This window comes from Mandrillus leucophaeus, unplaced genomic scaffold, assembly GCF_000951045.1.
Source record: "Mandrillus leucophaeus isolate KB7577 unplaced genomic scaffold, Mleu.le_1.0 Scaffold350, whole genome shotgun sequence".
Taxonomy (NCBI): Eukaryota; Metazoa; Chordata; class Mammalia; order Primates; family Cercopithecidae; genus Mandrillus; species Mandrillus leucophaeus.
Window position 1 is genome coordinate 675,893 of NW_012103699.1, and position 16,215 is coordinate 692,107.

The 16,215-nt window shown below is 50.4% G+C and overlaps 1 long non-coding RNA gene across 1 annotated transcript; it reads left to right on the forward strand.

Annotated features, from left to right (window-relative positions):
• Nucleotides 1-7,987: 7,987 nt before the first annotated feature.
• Nucleotides 7,988-10,110, forward strand: LOC105546235. The gene is made up of 3 exons (XR_001007059.1): nt 7,988-8,407; nt 9,316-9,794; nt 9,873-10,110. It is a non-coding gene; the product is annotated as an uncharacterized LOC105546235 (long non-coding RNA).
• Nucleotides 10,111-16,215: the final 6,105 nt, after the last annotated feature.

Sequence of the window (16,215 nt, forward strand, 5' to 3'; positions counted from 1 at the left end):
ATTCATGCTGTCTACGTCATAATTCCTTCCTAATAAAATCTTCAGTGACTAGTCTCTCATATCTATGTTTTCTCTTCTCCTTTGAATAGTGTGATTTCATAATTCAACCTTGCCTGGACAAACAGGAAAACCCATTCCGAATTCCAAACTGGCTTTAGAAACATTTTCTTGGAGGGTGATGGGAAGTGGGGTGGGGGTTTGGGAAGGGACGCTCTCCCGGCTCTTTCGTTGCTGTCTGGTTGCCAACTTCAGTTCCCCTGCGGATGGCTTGTGAAGAGCGCGCGTCAGGGGACATGCCCTCATCCTCATACTCCGGGTGCCGCCCACCTGAGACCGCTGTGTCCTCTGGCCACAGCTTCTCAGTACTCTGTCTACGGGGAAATATTTTAAAGACTCAGGAAGTGAACTCATTTAAAAAAATGTCCTCCCCCTGCTTTTCCAAAACAGTGCAGCCTTCCTGGAAGAAAGCAAACAAAACAAGTGTGACTGTTTAAAAAACGATTGGAAAACCCATTCTGAACAGTGTGAGTTTGCATGGCTCTCCTGGGCGGATGTGTCACCCTCGGCTGGGCTTACTCTCTGGCGTCTGCGTGGAGAGGAGGCAGGGCTGCCCACGCAGTCTTCTCAGAGGAGGCAGCTGATGGCTGAGTGGGGCCTGGAGACCAGTTCCCCGCAAACAGCCACGGGCACTTCACACTTGCAGACCTCAAACACACAGACAGACGCGGCTGTGAGTCCGCATGCGTGTGCGTGAGGCCGCGTCCAGCTGAAATTAGCACAATGATCTAATCGCCGCCAAAGCGCGGACGACTTCTGCTCTGCATGTGGTGACTATTTTGGGTTTCTAGGTGTTCGCATGTGATTTGTGGCATTCGCAGTGTTGTTATTAATAACACCGTTGGCTGTGTGGAGGCTGAGGATGGAGCCTTTTCATTTCAGCCATCTGGTCAGAATGCTTCTCCTTGGATGAGGGAAAAAACCTTTGCTGTGTTTCAGCTGGAACACTGCCTCCCAATTAAGGTGACAGCAGATCGCCGAGTCGCCCTGTCTTTGCGGGAAGAGCCAGCCAGGCTCTACATGCTGCTCCGTCCGGGAGGGAGAACGCCTTTCCTATCGACTGTGGCTTGGTATGCAGTTCAGGCACTGGCTTGAAGGGACGCTGGGCCAGGAAAGCCAGCATGTGGTGTTTACCGGGTGGGCTGGCTTGGCGCTCAGGTTTTCCACTGTCAGGCAGTGACAGCGCCGCTCCAGACGCTCTCAGGAGACGTTCCCCTGCTTTCATAACAACGAAGGGCTTTTTTGTTTTCTGACTCATCTTCAGAAGATCTCCCCCCACTTCGTTTGAAAGTAAATATAATTAGTAACAGGCAGACACACTGTATATAGCCAGCCCTGCCTATGCGAGAGAGTTATAATTAAACATGCATGCTGTCTGCTGTGCACTGTCGGCGAAAGGCCTTGCCGAAGTCACCTGTAGGGAGAGGGTTTATCTTGAAGCAGCAGCCTGGGGTGGGTGCTGCAGAGAGAGAGACCTGTCCCACCTTTGAGTCCAATGTCCAGTCCAAAGCTAAGACTGAGCTGTTGACCAAGGGGAGGTGTGCCCATGGGCCCTCAGCCTGCCTTCGCCTCGGTTCTTCTCTGTTCTCAACCTTGGGCAGCCCTGGGGGACCCTGCGTGGTCAGGGTTGGGGCCGGCCCCTCTTGGGGACAGAGTGATGGTGGCCAAGTATGGTTGTCATCGTAACTAGGTGGCTGCTGCCACTGCTGTCGGCTCAGGAGGCACCTGCCTGCCTGCAGGTTACGATCTGCCCTCCCCAGGCTGGAGAGCCAAGACCACTCGCCTTTGTTCCCAGCTCCCCGCCCGGGATGCTGGCAGCAAAATCTAAGCCCCGCCCTGCAGGGCAGGAGCCCAGGTAAGTTATCCCCAGGTGACCCTCGGCCCTTCTTCCTGGCTAAGGGTAGGTTGGGTGTTTGGAGGCCACTGTCCAGGCCCATAGAGAGCTCAGATTCTGCTGAAACCAGTGGCTCAGGCAGCCCCAGGAACACGCACACACCTTGTGGGCAGATTCTGGGACCGCAGCATGGCCAGCGGGCTTGGTGACACAGGCTTGGAGACACAGGAGAAGCTGCTGTGCCTCCCGCCCCTCCGGGGGGTGCGGCGGTGACCGGATGACTAGTTGGCACAGCACTTTCTTGGCCTGGATCGAATGCAACAGGCGTCATCTGAGCCCCGGGCACCTTTTCCCAAGTTGCTCAAAGTGTTTTCCGAGCAAACAGTTGTTTCATAACACCCGTGAGAAGTAGGTGGGGTGACAAAGCATTCTTTGTCCCTGTCTTGCAGATGGGGGAATTGAAAAGCTGCCAGTCCTGGTGGTGAGGCCAAGAAAGGGAGAAGGTGCTCTCCTGCCCGGGGCTCTGGGCGTGGAGTGCCGGGGCCAACTTGTGCCCCATCACCAACTCCTGTGGAAAGTGGGGCAGCCCCAGCAGAGAAGGAGGCCAAAAGTGGAAGAGGCCCAGGGCTTTTCCCTTAGCACTGGAGGCCTCAGATGCAATGGCAGGAGCTCGGCCGTGGGCCTCACTGTCTGAGGTGTTGAAACTGGCCATTGGCAACTCGAGAGTTGTTGGTGCTTCTCCTGCTCAGCTTGCTTGAAGTTACTGGACTCTTGGAGGGATCAACAGATGCTTTTTGAGCACACTGTTCTGGCCCAGGAATTGTTCCATTCCAGTGGTAAATGAGGGGGATGTGACCCTGCCTTTATGGTGCTCATAGGAGACAGTCAACACATAAAATTAAGAAGAAATCATTTCAGAGAGTCACATGCTATAAGGACAATAAAAATGCATAAGGGGACAGAGATTGGCTAGAGGGGAGGGTAGGAGAGGAGGAAAACAACTATTTTATTTTATTTTATTTTGTTTTGTTTTATTTTATTTTTGAGATGGAGTCTCGCTCTGTCGTCCAGGCTGGAGTGCAGTGGTATGACCTCGGCTCACTGCAAGCTCCGCCTCCCGGGTTCAGCACTTCTTCTGCCTCAGCCTCCTGAGTAGCTGGGATTACAGGCGCCCGCCACCATGCCCAGCTAATTATTGTATCTTTAGTGGATTTTTAGTAGAGATGGGGTTTCACCATGTTGCTCTGGCTGGTCTTGAACTCCTGACCTCAGGTGACCCACCCCCATTGGTCTCCCAAAGTGCTAGGATTACATGTGTGAACTACTGCTCCTGGATATTTTATTTTTTGAGACAGGGTCTCACTCTGTCTCCCAGGCTGGAGTGTAGTGGTGTGATCATAGCTCACTGCAGCCTCAGACTCCTGGGCTCAAGTGATCCTCCCGCCTCAGCTTCCTGAGTAGCTGGGACTGCAGGTGTGCACCACCATGCCTGGCTAATTTTAAAAAATATTTTTGTAGAGATGGGGTTTTGCCGTGTTGCCCAGGCTGGTCTTGAACTCCTGGGCTCAAAGGATCCTCCCACCTGAGCCTCCCAAAGTGCTGGGATTACAGATATGAACCACTATGCCTGGCTGAGCAAAAATTTTAGATAGCGAATCAGAGACGGCGTCTGCACGAGCAATTCCACAAAGGGAAGAAGGAGCCAGACTAGGGGACCAGCATTCCAGGGCAGGAAACAACTGGGGCAAAAGCCCTGAGAGGGGAATGAGGGTGGCCTGTCCAAAGCTTGGAGGAGGACGCTGCTCTTGGATGGTGGCAAGAGACCATGTGAGGGCGGTGAGCAGGGGTGTGGTCCTGTAAGGAGGACCTTGTTGGTTGTGGGGCCGTGTGTGACTCTGGATGCTAGGGGAGGTGATACGTAATTCAGAATTTCTTGGGAAGGTGGTGCTGACATTCTTTTCTTATGGATTGGATGTGGAACATGATGGAGGAATGAGTTAAGGACAGTCTCCAGGTGTTTGCTGGAGGTGGAAGACGGAGCTCTCGATTGTGATGGGGAAGGCTGGGGAAGACCATGTGTAGAGGGGAGTGAAGAGGGTGGTCTTAGGGATGGCAGTTTTGAAAGACCTGCTTCTAAGTGGCTGTGAGTGGAGCCTGGGCATCTGCGTTTCTTCAACTCTCCCTCTCAGATCGTGGAGAAGAAAGGGAGAGGAATGAACTGCACTCTTTGTTTTGTTTTGTTTTGTTTAGACAGTCTCTCTCTGTCACCCAGGCTGTAATGTAGTGGCAGGATCTCGACTCACTGCAATCTCTGCCTCCCAGGTTCAAGCAATTCTCCTGCCTCAGCCTCCTGAGTAGCTGGTATTACAGGCATGCACCACCATGCCTGGCTAGGTTTTTGTATTTTCGGTAGAGAAGGGATCTCACCATGTTGGCCAGGCTGGTCTTGAACTCCTGACCTCAAGTGATCCACCCACCTCAGCCTCCCAAAGTGCTGGGGTTACAGGCATGAGCCAACACGCCAGGCCTGTGCTTGGTTTTGAATTCGCCCAAGCCTCCCAGGGCTCAAACTCCATGATTTTCTTTTGTTTGAGATGGAGTCTCATTCTGTCGCCCAGGCTGGAGTGCCGTGGCGCGATCTTTGCTCACTGCAGCCTCCACCTCCTGGGTTCCAGGGATTCTTGTGTCTCAGCCTCCCAAGTAGTTGAGACTACAGGCACGAGCCACCACGTCTGGCTAATTTTTGTATTTCTAGTAGAGACGGGATTTCACCATGTTGGCCAGGCTGGTCTTGAACTCCTGACCTCAGGTAATCCACCCACCTTGGCCTCCCAAACTGCTAGGATTACAGGTGTAAGCCATCGTGCCCAGCCTAAACTCTATGATTTTCAAGGACAAGACTCCTGCTTCTAGAGCTAGAGGAGGCCTGCTAATGGTGCTTCGCCATCAAGGAAAGGAGACCAGCCAGGGTTGGTGCATGGAGGGCAGTGAACACCCTCCTGCCAACTGGCCTGCTGTCCCTTCCTATCCAGCCCCCAGCCCCCTGCCATTCACATCCAGATCCTTGGTAATTTGCCCTTAAGCATCATTATTAGCCTGATATATATATATACACACACACACACACACACACACACACACACACACACATATATATATATTTTTTGAGACAGAGTCTCCCTCTTGTCACCCAGGCGTGAGCCACTGCACCTGTCCATTATTAGCCTGATCTTAACGACCTGTGGATGAAGAGAGATCCAAGTCTTGCCTCTCTTTTGTTTGATAAAATGGAATGGTAAAAATTTAGCAATTGGCTGGGTGCGATGGCTCATGCCTGTAGTCCCAACACTTTGGGAGGACAAGGTGGGCAGATCATGAGGTCAGGAGTTCGAGACCAGCCTGGCCAACTTTGTGAAACCCATCTCTATGAAAAATACAAAAATTAGCCAGGCATGGTGGCGGGTGCCTATAATCCCAGCTGTTCGGGAGGCTGAGGCAGGAGAATCACTTGAACCCGGGAGGTGGAGGTTGCAGTGAGCCGAGATCGTGCCATTGCACTCTAGCCTGGGCGACAGAGTGAGACTCTATCTCAAAAAAAAAAAAAAAAAACCAGAGAGAAAGACAGAAAAGGATGGGCCCATGTGAGCAGCAAGAGCTGTCCATCAAAGGCAGTTCCACTAGGCAGGAGGGCAGGGATTCTTTTTGGCCACTAACTTGGCATGCAGTTTTCGAAAACTCGCTAATTCTTCCTTAAGTATATACATTGGAAGCTACAAGATTACTTGCATCAGTGATAGTGGCCTGAGCCCACCGTTTTTTTGTTTTGTTTTGTTTTGTTTTGTTTTCTGTTTTTTTTAAAAGACAGAGGCTTGCTTTGTCACCCAGGCTGGAGTGCAGTAGCGCGATCTCATCTCACCGCAACCTCCGCCTCCTGGATTCAAGCGATTCTCCTGCCTCAGTCTCCCGAGTAGCTGGGACTACAGGGGTCTGAGCCCATTGTTGAATCCACCTACTGTATCTCCTCGCAGGCTCAAATAGCAGCCATTAATGCAATGTAGGTTCCAATCCCAAGTCTCCAAGCAATGATTTTGGGGCAGAGGACGTACTATACATACACCTATGGACACTTCTTGGCATCGTATTACAATGCTTTACAATGTGGCATGGGGTTTGTTTCTTAGATTTTACACAGGAAGTTTACTTACTGATATATAGGTTAAGCGTTCCAAACCAAAAACCCAAAATCCTCCACAATTTGAAACTTTTTGAGCATCAGCCTGATGCTCAAAGGAAATGTTCACTGGAGCATTACGGATTTTGGATTTTTGAATTTGGGATGATCAACTGATAGGTACATTAGGCAAATATTCCAAAATCCAAAAAAATGCAAACTCCAAGACACTGTGATTCCCAAGCTATTTATTTATTTTTTGAGATGGAGTCTTGCACCGTCACCCAGGCTGGAGTGCAGTGGCGCGATCTCAGCTCACTGCAACCCCCACCTCCTGGGTTCAAGTGATTCTTGTGCCTCAACCACCTGAGGAGCTGGGATTACAGATATGCATCACTACGCCCAGTGAAATTTTGTATTTTTAGTAGAGACAGGGTTTTGCCATGTTGCCCAGGCTGGTCTTGAACTCCTGACCTCAAGTGATTCTCCCACCTGGGCCTCCCAAATTGCTGGGATTGCAGGCATGAGCCACTGTGCCTAGCCCCCTAGGCATTTAAATGAGGAGCATACTCAGCCTGTACTAAAAACACTGTGTTATGAGCTTGTCTTTCCATGTCCCAGAAATGGATTCAGGGACATCATTTCTATTCCTCATAGAAATGAGCCATCTTTAGGTGTCTGGGCGTGGTGACTCATGCCTGTAATCCCAGCACTTTGGAGGGCTGAGGCAGAAGGATCCCTTGAGCCCAGCAGTTTGAGACCAGCCTGGGCAGTGCAATAAGACCTCATCTCTACAAAAGATAAAATTATATAACTTCTCAGCCTTTTGGCTAAGATTAAGTGCAAAAATAATGTTATTAGCTAGGTGTGGTGGTATGCACCTGCAGTTGCAGCTACTCAGGAGGCTGAGGTGGGAGGATCACCTGAGCCCAGAAGGCTGAGGCTTCAGTGAACCGTGATTGTGCCACTGCACTCCAGCCTGGGTGACAGACCAAGACCCTGTCTCAACAAACAAACAAACACGCAAACAAACAAACTCCTTGGGTAATGACCCAGCGGTCACCCAACGTGATCAATTTTTCCGTGGGACTGAACCACTGTCATTTTCTGGTGCTTTATAACAGCTTACAAAGTGTTTCCGCAGTTACTTTCTCATTTGCTTTTCCCCAGTGCTCACGGCCTTAATGGCGGTGTATAGATGCAGAAGCCAACAGAGGTTAAGTCATTTGCCCAAAGTTACAGAGCAAGGGGAGACCTGGACCTGAGCCCCAGTCCTTGGCCTCTGCTCTCACGCTTTCCCAAGTCCCTGCTGTGGGGACTTTGGTGGCAGCGGGCCAAGGCAGTTCCGGGCACCTGGGCTGATTGTGTGACTGTGAGTTTGGTAAGCCGAGCCTGGGAGGTGTTTGCAATGCCCTGAGCTGGCTCCTGGGAATGCATTCTGTGCCATGCAGGGCCGTGTTGCAACGTGACTAATGGATGAGAAGGTTGAGGAGGAAGGCCATTACTTCACCAATATGAATCAAGGTCATTCGTCACCTTGGGAAGCACACGGAGCTGCGACATTCAGGAGGGAGGCACGCTGCCCCCAAGCCAAGCCACGATGTGGCCTGGCGCCGGTCCCATGCAGCAGGGAGAAGGAAAGTTTCTGGAAGCGAAGATGAGCTGGGCAGCCAGACCCAGGGCCCTGGCTGTGCATGCATCAGCCCCTTCTGAGAAAAAGAGTTTTGCCCAAGAGTGGGGCAATGGTGCAGTTTCCAGGAGGCGCTGGCAGGAGCTGACTGGCCACTGATACTGGCTAGGGTCTCCGGAGGACAGTGACTGGAGGATCAGTGGCCTCTGACCCTCTCCTGTCACCTGAGGAAATCAGGCCAATCGTGAGCCACCAGAGTGTCCTCACCGAGACGGCCTCTCTCCCTGGTGTCACAAGCCACATTTGCTGCTTTTCTGAGAGAGTGAGAAGCAACCACGTGGCTGACTTCTTTTCAAAGTTCTCTGCCTCAGAGGAGGAAGCCCCATGGGTGGAGGCCAGGCCTGAGGCCATCCTGCTCTGGGCCAGAGCATGCTTGTGTCTGATGAGCGAGGACACGCCTCGTCTGGCTGAGGCTTCCATTTCACACTGGCGGTTCGAACCCCCATCACGGCTTCCTTTTGGGCTCCCCTCCTCAGGGGCCCGGGCCTGAAATGTGCTTGCCCTTCATCCCTCAGGATGTGTCCCTTCCTCAGAGAGGACTAAGTTAGCCCCTCCCCTAGTCTCGATGTGCTCCGAAGCCCTTCCTATTCACAGAAACTATCTGGCCTATTTATTTGCTTGCTTGCTTGCTTCTGATGTCTTCTCTTACTCAAAGGTAAGTCATGTGGGAGATGGAATCATGCCAGGTTTGGTTCACTATTACATCCTCCACACTTTTCTTTTCTGATTTATTTATTTATTTTAGTGTCGGAGTCTTGCTCTGTCATTCAGGCTGGAGTGCAGTGGCACAGTCATAGCTCACTGCAGCCTCAAACTTCTGGACTTAAGTGATCCCCCTGCTTCGGCCTCCTGAGTAACTAAAGACTACAGGTGTGCATCGCCATGCTTGGCTAATTTAAAAAAATTGTTTTAATACAAAAATTAGCTGGGTGTCATCGTGTGAACCTGCAGTGCCAGCCACTGTGGAGGCTGAGGTGGGAGGATCATTTGAGCCCAGGAGATTGAGTCTGCAATGAGCTGAGATCGTACCACTGCATTCTAGCCTGGCAACAGAGTAAGACCCTGTCTCATTTTTTTCTTTTTTTTTTGTAGACATGGGGTCTCACTATATCACCCAGGTTGGTCTTGAACTCCTGGGCTCAAGGGATCCTTCTGCCTCAGCCTCTAGTGTCCCTGGGATTACATGTGTGAGCCACTGGACCTGGCTCCCCTGAAGACTTTCTGTGGAGCCTGGCACCAGGGGAACCCAATATCTATCCTGTGAATGAATGAATAAATGCAAGGAAGTAAATGAAGAGGAAGCGGGGGTCAGAAGGGGCATGTTTTACATGAATAGATACCATGCAAAGGCCCTCCTGGGTACCATCACCAGTGCGGGGCAGCCCGTGAGCCCCTGGAGGGAGGTCTCCCTGACACCCTGCCCACTCCTCCTGGGGCCGAGCAGGAGTCACATCCAAGGGCTGGGTCATTATCTGATACATGAGTGGGTTGTGCGGATGAGTAAACAGGGACTGACCCAGAGGTCAGGTGTAACTCAGCCTCAGAAACTGCATGTGTCAATAGGAATCGAAGGGCCAAGGAATGTGTTTTTCGTTGATGTCAACTTGCTGCAAAGGACCACACCTGCTTCTCGACCCGGGAACGTGGGAAAGGGAAAGGCACGGCTTGTTTTGGTGAAGATGGAGGAGCTGGTAACAGTGGAGGAATGCCCTTCTTCTGATTCACAGCGGGGAGGTGCTCTGGGCCCCTGCCACTGCCCGAGGACTTCGGGTAAGTAAGCCCGTGGCCCCCAACCCTTCCCCGCCAGATGCCCTGGCAGACGGCTTGTCCTGACAAGTACGTGCTTTCTGGATGGAACAGCCTCCCTTTTGTCCAAACCCTTCCTTTGAATTTAAAATGCACAAAGCGCCTTTCGAAGAGGAAAAGAACGGGATCAGGAAGAGGAGGCTGTATCTCATTTGGACACGCAAGCCCTCAGCTCCTGCCCGAGAGTTTCTGTAATTCGCTCCCACACCACGTCATGCCTTTTGGCTCCCAGCCAGGTGCGGTGGCATCCGTGGCTTCATCTTTCTGGGAAGTCAGAGTCACGTTCCCTGGAGTCTTCCCTTTCCTCTCCCCAGCTTTCGGTTGTCCTGATGAGAGGACGTGGCATTTGAGCAGTAGCTTCTGGAACCCAGAGTGAAGCCCCACCCAGGCACCCTGACAGCACCACGGGAATGCTCCCGGCACAGCAAGCGGGACTCTGGAGAAGCACAGCCTCCGTGCTCCTTGTAGATGTTCAGTTCAAACTCCACGGTTTGTGTGACTCACTGAGGGGCTTGGTTTGGCTCTGGCTGACGAGTCTGTCATCGGTACCAGGGGACATGCTTGTCCCCTCCTTCCTTCTAGCCCTCTCTCTTGCCCCAGGCCTTCATAAGCAGTGGGAGGGCTACTGTGTTGCCCTCTGGCCCAAGCTCTGGTATTCCCTTTGTGGTGGGTGCTCTCATTCCTTTGCAATGTGCCCTGCAGTGTAAACTCGGGGGATCCATGAGACAGGGAACCCATGTCTGTTTTCTCCATTTGGTGTAGCATGCCAGTGGGCGTTTGCCAGACAGGGCCTATCATGTGGACCCTACACCTATTCACACACCTGCCATTTTCCTTCAGAATCCTGTTCCCAGTGGGTAATGGGTTTAAAAGCCCAGAGCTGAATTCTATCCACATTGGATCCGACCCACATTCCAATGCTCTTGTAAGTCTCCAGTTGGTCAAATGAGCAGTTTGATCCCTTGATCCTTCAAAATACCAGATATATTTATTTCTTCTTGCCTTTTGATCTTTCAAGCTTGAAATTTCTCGGCACATAAAAGTCTTCAAAATGCTCTCAAACTTCTGTCTCCAAAGGCAATTTTTTTTCACTTTTTCATTTTTTTGTAGAGATAGTCTCACTATGTTGCCCAGGCTGGTCTTGAACTCCTGGCCTCAAGTGATCCTCCCCCCTTGGCTTCCCAAAGTGCTGGGATTGCAGGTGTGAGCTGCTGTGCCCAGCCACCAAAGGCATTTTTACTTGGCTCTGTACAGTGGAGCTGCTTCTCTATTTGGAGGTTGAAGTTTGTGTCAGGTTCTTGAGTTTGTAAGAATAGGACATGAGAACTTCAGAGAGCCTTTTAATCAGATGAGCAGCTATCTATGTTATGTTTTCACAGATTTTGATTCTTCTTCTTCTTCTTTTTTTTTTTTTTGAGACGGAGTCTTGCTCAGCTACCCAGGCTGGAGTGCAGTGGCATGATCTTGGCTCATTGCAACCTCTGCCCCCTGTGTTCAAGTGATTCTCCTGCCTCAGCCTCCCAAGTAGCTAGCTGGGACTACATGCCACCATGCCTGGCTAATTTTTGTATTTTTGTATGTATTAGTAGTAGAAATGGGGTTTCACCATGTTGGCCACGATATTCTCGATCTCTTGACCTCATGATCCGCCCATCTTGGCCTCCTACAGTGTTGGGATTATAGGCATGAGCCACTGCGCCCGGTTGATTTTGATTATTCTAAGTAGGGATAGTCAAAGTCTTCACAGTGTTTGACATTTCATGTATTTATCAGCTGAAACTTATTTTTTCGTGGTTTCGAGGAATCTCAGTGAAATAATTCAGTGTTGCCAGATCCTGGGAATCTTTTCTCCCCAAGGCATTTGCTGTATCATTAATAAATGTATGTATCACATGGAGAGGTATAATTAGAGTACACTTAGAATTAGTTTATTTCTGTAAAGATGCTTTTACCTTAGCTCGGTGTGGTGGTACGCACCTGTAGTCCCAGCTACTTGGGAGGCTGAGGTGGGAGGATTACTTGAGCCTGGGAATTTGAGGCTGCAGTGAGCTATGATCGCACCACTGCATTCCAGCCTGGGCCACAGACGCTGTCTCAAAGAAAGAAAGAAAAAATATTTTTTTTTTGAGATGAAAAAACTCTGTCACCCAGGCTGGAGTGCAGTGGTGTGATCTGGGTTCACTGCAACCTCCACCTCCCAAGTTCAAGCGATTCTCCTGCCTCAGCCTCCTAAGTAGCTGGAATTACAGGCATGCACTACCATCCCATGTTAATTTTTTTTTGTAGTTTTAGTAGATAACTGGGTTTTACCATGTTAGCCAGGCTGGCCTCAAACTCCTGACCTCAAGTGATCCACCCGCATCAACCTCTCAAAATGCTTGGATTACAGGTGTGAGCTACTGCACCAGGCCAGAAAACAAAACAAAACAAAACAAAGACTTTACCTGGTCATTTAAAAAACAACCAAATGACCTAGGCAATTTTCATTAAGCCTATTTTCATAAGGGAGGACAAAACCCAGTTCTCAACTTCTTGTCCCCCTTTGTCCCTACTTCCCTCATTACCTCCTCTCCTGCTTGTCTTTCTCTTCTCTCCAGGAGCTGAGAGTAGCCCCTCTTCCGATTTGAGGCTGGCCTGTCCATGTGCACCCTTAGCCTCACATCAACGGAGGATCACCCATCCCTTCCTTGTGCTAGAAACTTGATGGCTGTATTCCGTGAGCCTGCAGGACTCTTGCTCTCCTCCTTCTTATTTAACTGCACCAGCTTAGGAGTGGCCTACATGCTCCATCTTCATCTCCTTACCCCATCTACGCCATAGTCTACCATGCTCTTGCTGAGGTTACTTACCTGGCCTCTTTCCTCTACACTCTTTTCCACACTCACTTGTCCAGGTGCACATTGATCCTACACCTGACTGTCCTACAGATAACTCAAAATCAAGATGGCGGGGAATAACTCACCATCTTACTCTATATGTCTGCCTGTCCTTCAGTATTTCTCATGTGGGATAAGGGTGCTATGATTAGCCCACTTGTCCAAGACAAAACACCTGGAGGTCATTCTTTTTTTTCCTTTTTTCTTTTCTTTTTGAGACAGAGTTTCGTTCTTGTCGCCCAGGCTGGAGTGCGATGGCACGATCTCGGCTCACAGCAACCTCTGCCTCCCCGGTTCAAGTGATTCTCCTGCCTCAGCCTTCTGAGTAGCTGGGATTACAGGCGCCCACCACAACACCTGGCTATTTTTTTGTTTTTGTTTTTTTGTTTTGTTTTTGAGATGGAGTTTCGCTTTTGTTGCCCAGGCTGGAGTGCAACGGCGTGATCTTGGCTCAACACAACCTCTGCCTCCTGGGCTCAAGCGATTCTCCTGCCTCAGCCTCCTGAATAGCTGGGATTACAGGCATGTGCCACCATGCCTGGCTAGTTTTGTATTTTTAGTAGAGATGGGGTTTCTCCATGTTGGTCAGGCTAGTCTTGAACTCCTGATCTCAGGTGATCTGCCCACTTTGGCCTCTGAAACTGCTGGGATTACAGGCGTGAGTCACTGTGCCCGGCCACCTTTTTGTATTTTTAATAGAGATGAGGTTTCACCATGTTGGCCAGGCTGGTCTGGAATTCCTGACCTCAGGTGATCCACCCGCCTCGGCCTCCCAAAATGCTGGGATTATAGGTATGAGCCACTGCGCCCGGCCTGGATGTCATTCTTGACTCCTCTTGGCTGCCACATTCTATCGTTGAGTTCCACCTGCATGGTTCCCTCGGCCAGGGATAACGCCATTTCTCACCTGCCTGACAGTTCCTGCAAAATCCTCACCTGATGTCACTATGGCTGCAAAGCTTCCCCAACTTCCTCCCTAAGAGAGACACAGTGGCACCTTTTTTATTTTTTAGTTTTAAGACTGTTGCCCAGGCTGGAGTGCAGTGATGTGATCTTGGCTCACTGCAGCCTCCACCTCTTGGGTTCAAGCGATTTTCCTGCCTCAGCCTCCCAAGTAGCTGGAACTACAGGTGCATCACACCACACCCGGCTAATTTTGTAATTTTAGTAGAGACGGGGTTTCACCATGTTGGCCAAAATGGTCTCCATCTACTGACCTTGAGGAGGCAGGTCTGATTTGCCTGCCTCGGCCTCCCAAAGTGCTGGGATGACAGGCATGAGCCACTGCACCTGGCCCAGTTGTACTTTTTTGACATATGTATGTCTTCTCTTATTTTCCCTGTTACTCTATTGCCATCATTTGTTTTTCTGCTGCTCTCACTTGCCAGATATAAACACCCAGAGAGCAGGAACTGTTTTGGCACAATTCAGTTTCTAGTACAGTGCATAGCACATAGTAGACCCTCAATAAATGTGTGGAAGTGAGCCCTCCAATATTCCAGGTAAGTACAAAGGGGCCTGGTTATTAGGGCCTCTTCAATGGCTAGTGATGGTCAAAGAGAAAAATCGGGCAGCAATCCAAGAAGCACGGTAGCCCTCTTTTCCCCTTTTCTAGGCAGCTGGCTGTGCCTGCATTTCCTTTTGTGGCCAGAACATGAGAGCTTGAGGTTTGGCTTTGTCATTTCCTGACCCTCTGAAACTCTGACCCTCTGAGTTTCATTTTGCCAAAGGACAAGATCCTAGAGGAGAATGCAGTCTCGAGCATTCTGTGACCCTCAGGCTCCAGGGCCCTCCTCATGCCCACCCTCTCTCAGCGGTGTACATGAGTGTGGCGTGTGCAAGCGTGTGCAGTGAGCCCTGGGTGTGCACATGCTGTTTACAAAGGCAGACCAAGGTGCCCAGAATGCCGTTCCAGCTGGCCATGGCTAGATGCATCCGCAGCGGTGTTTCTTTATTGGGGCGATGGCTGAGAAAGGAAATTGCATTGTTTTGGGGCTGTCTCAGGGAGGACATTTGATACAGCCACAAAGTTTAGCCTTCCAAGTGGCCTCCACTTTCAGCCGGTGCATTGGTTGGCAACTCCTGGGTGGGAGTCAGGGTTACTGGGGAAGGGAAGGGGAGGGTCTGTAGGAGGATCGGGGTCCAAGAGGGCTGTAGAGGAAGGGGCTGTAGAGCCAGCAGGCCGCCCTTCTGTGCTGCTCCGGGTGAGAACTGCCGTCATCACACACTGGGAAGCTCAGTCATGGCTGTTAGCCGGGGCACAAGCCAACAGATGTATCAGCGACCCGAGATGGCATGGCAGCTGGGTGTGCAGCCAGGAAGGGTGTGCATGTGGAGGAAGGGACTCGGGCCCAGCTCGGCTGCGGGCCTCCACAGTACCTGTTGGGGGTGGGGTTAGTCTTGAGTAACCCCTGAATGGACTTTACCCTGCAGCCGTTTTGTGTAACTCCTGTAATTAGCTAACTAGGTTAGTCATTGCTTACACCCTCCTGAGTCCTCAACCTTTTTTTATTTTTCCAGGACGATCTCTATAAACAGGTCATACAATATGCCACACGTTTTGTGCCAAATTCCTCTGCAGATATTTAACTCCCTTTTGCCTATTCAGGTGGCTTCAGGGCGGGCCACCTTCTCTTGCTGAGTGTCCTCACCTAGGGGTGATTTCACCGGTGGCTGCTGCCTTTCCCCCCAACCTGGCTTTACTTAAGGGATAGATTGTTTTATTTTTTATTTTTTGAGACAGAGTTTTACTCTGTCACCCAGGCTGGAGTACAGGGGCGCGATCTCGGCTCACTGCAACCTCCGCCTCCTGGGTTCAAGCAATTCTCCTGCCTCAGCCTCCTGAGTAGCTGGGAATACAGGCACCCGCCACCATGCCCGGCTAATTTTTGTATTTTTAGTAGAGATGGGGTTTCACCGTATTGGCCAGGCTGGTCTCAAACTCCTGACCTTGTTATCCGCTCACCTCGGCCTCCCTAAGTGCTGAGATTATAGGCATGAGACACCGCTCCCGGCCTAGACTGTGTTATTTTGTCCACCCCATGTACACCTTTATTCACCCCCTCCTGCCCCAAATGTGACTGAGCATGGACTAAGCCAGGCACTCTGCAAAGTGTATCAGTCTAACTGAGGCTCCATCCCCACCCTGGAGAGCTTGTAAGCTAAGCACTGTTAAAGGAGTTCCTGTATGGACCAAATCCTGGAGTCCTACACACAATTATTGATACAGAATTGCTCAGCATCCTTTACAGAAAAAAATGCAGTCATATCCAATCTGTCAGCAATAAATATGAAATACTTATTTTGCTTATATTCAATATCATCAGAGGATCATTCAGAACAGGTGCTACCTAGATTTAAGACTCTTGGTGCTGTCATTATAATCAAAAGCACCTAACGACAGCCCACGCATGCTAATGCAAACATAATAATATTAGTGCTTTTCGTTAAAACATGGCTCAGTGAAAGATTTCTGCAGGCCACACGTAGTATGCAAGCGGAACTTTCTTTTTAAACCCTCTTTGAGTAGCCCAGTGAAACAAGAATACTGTAATAAAGGTTATGTGCAGAGTGGAAACCTATCCCAGCGGTTTCTCTCACAATACACCTCACCTGGGTAAACACACATTTGCATATCAATGCATGGATTACAGACTTTTCCTTTTCTGAGAACAAGAAGGTACCCTGTTACACACACAGGGGACCAACAGCCAGGAGCTTTCAAGCCCCATGCAATCTGAGAACAGAGGACTCAGGTCTTCAGAGCCCCAGAGGCCAGTCC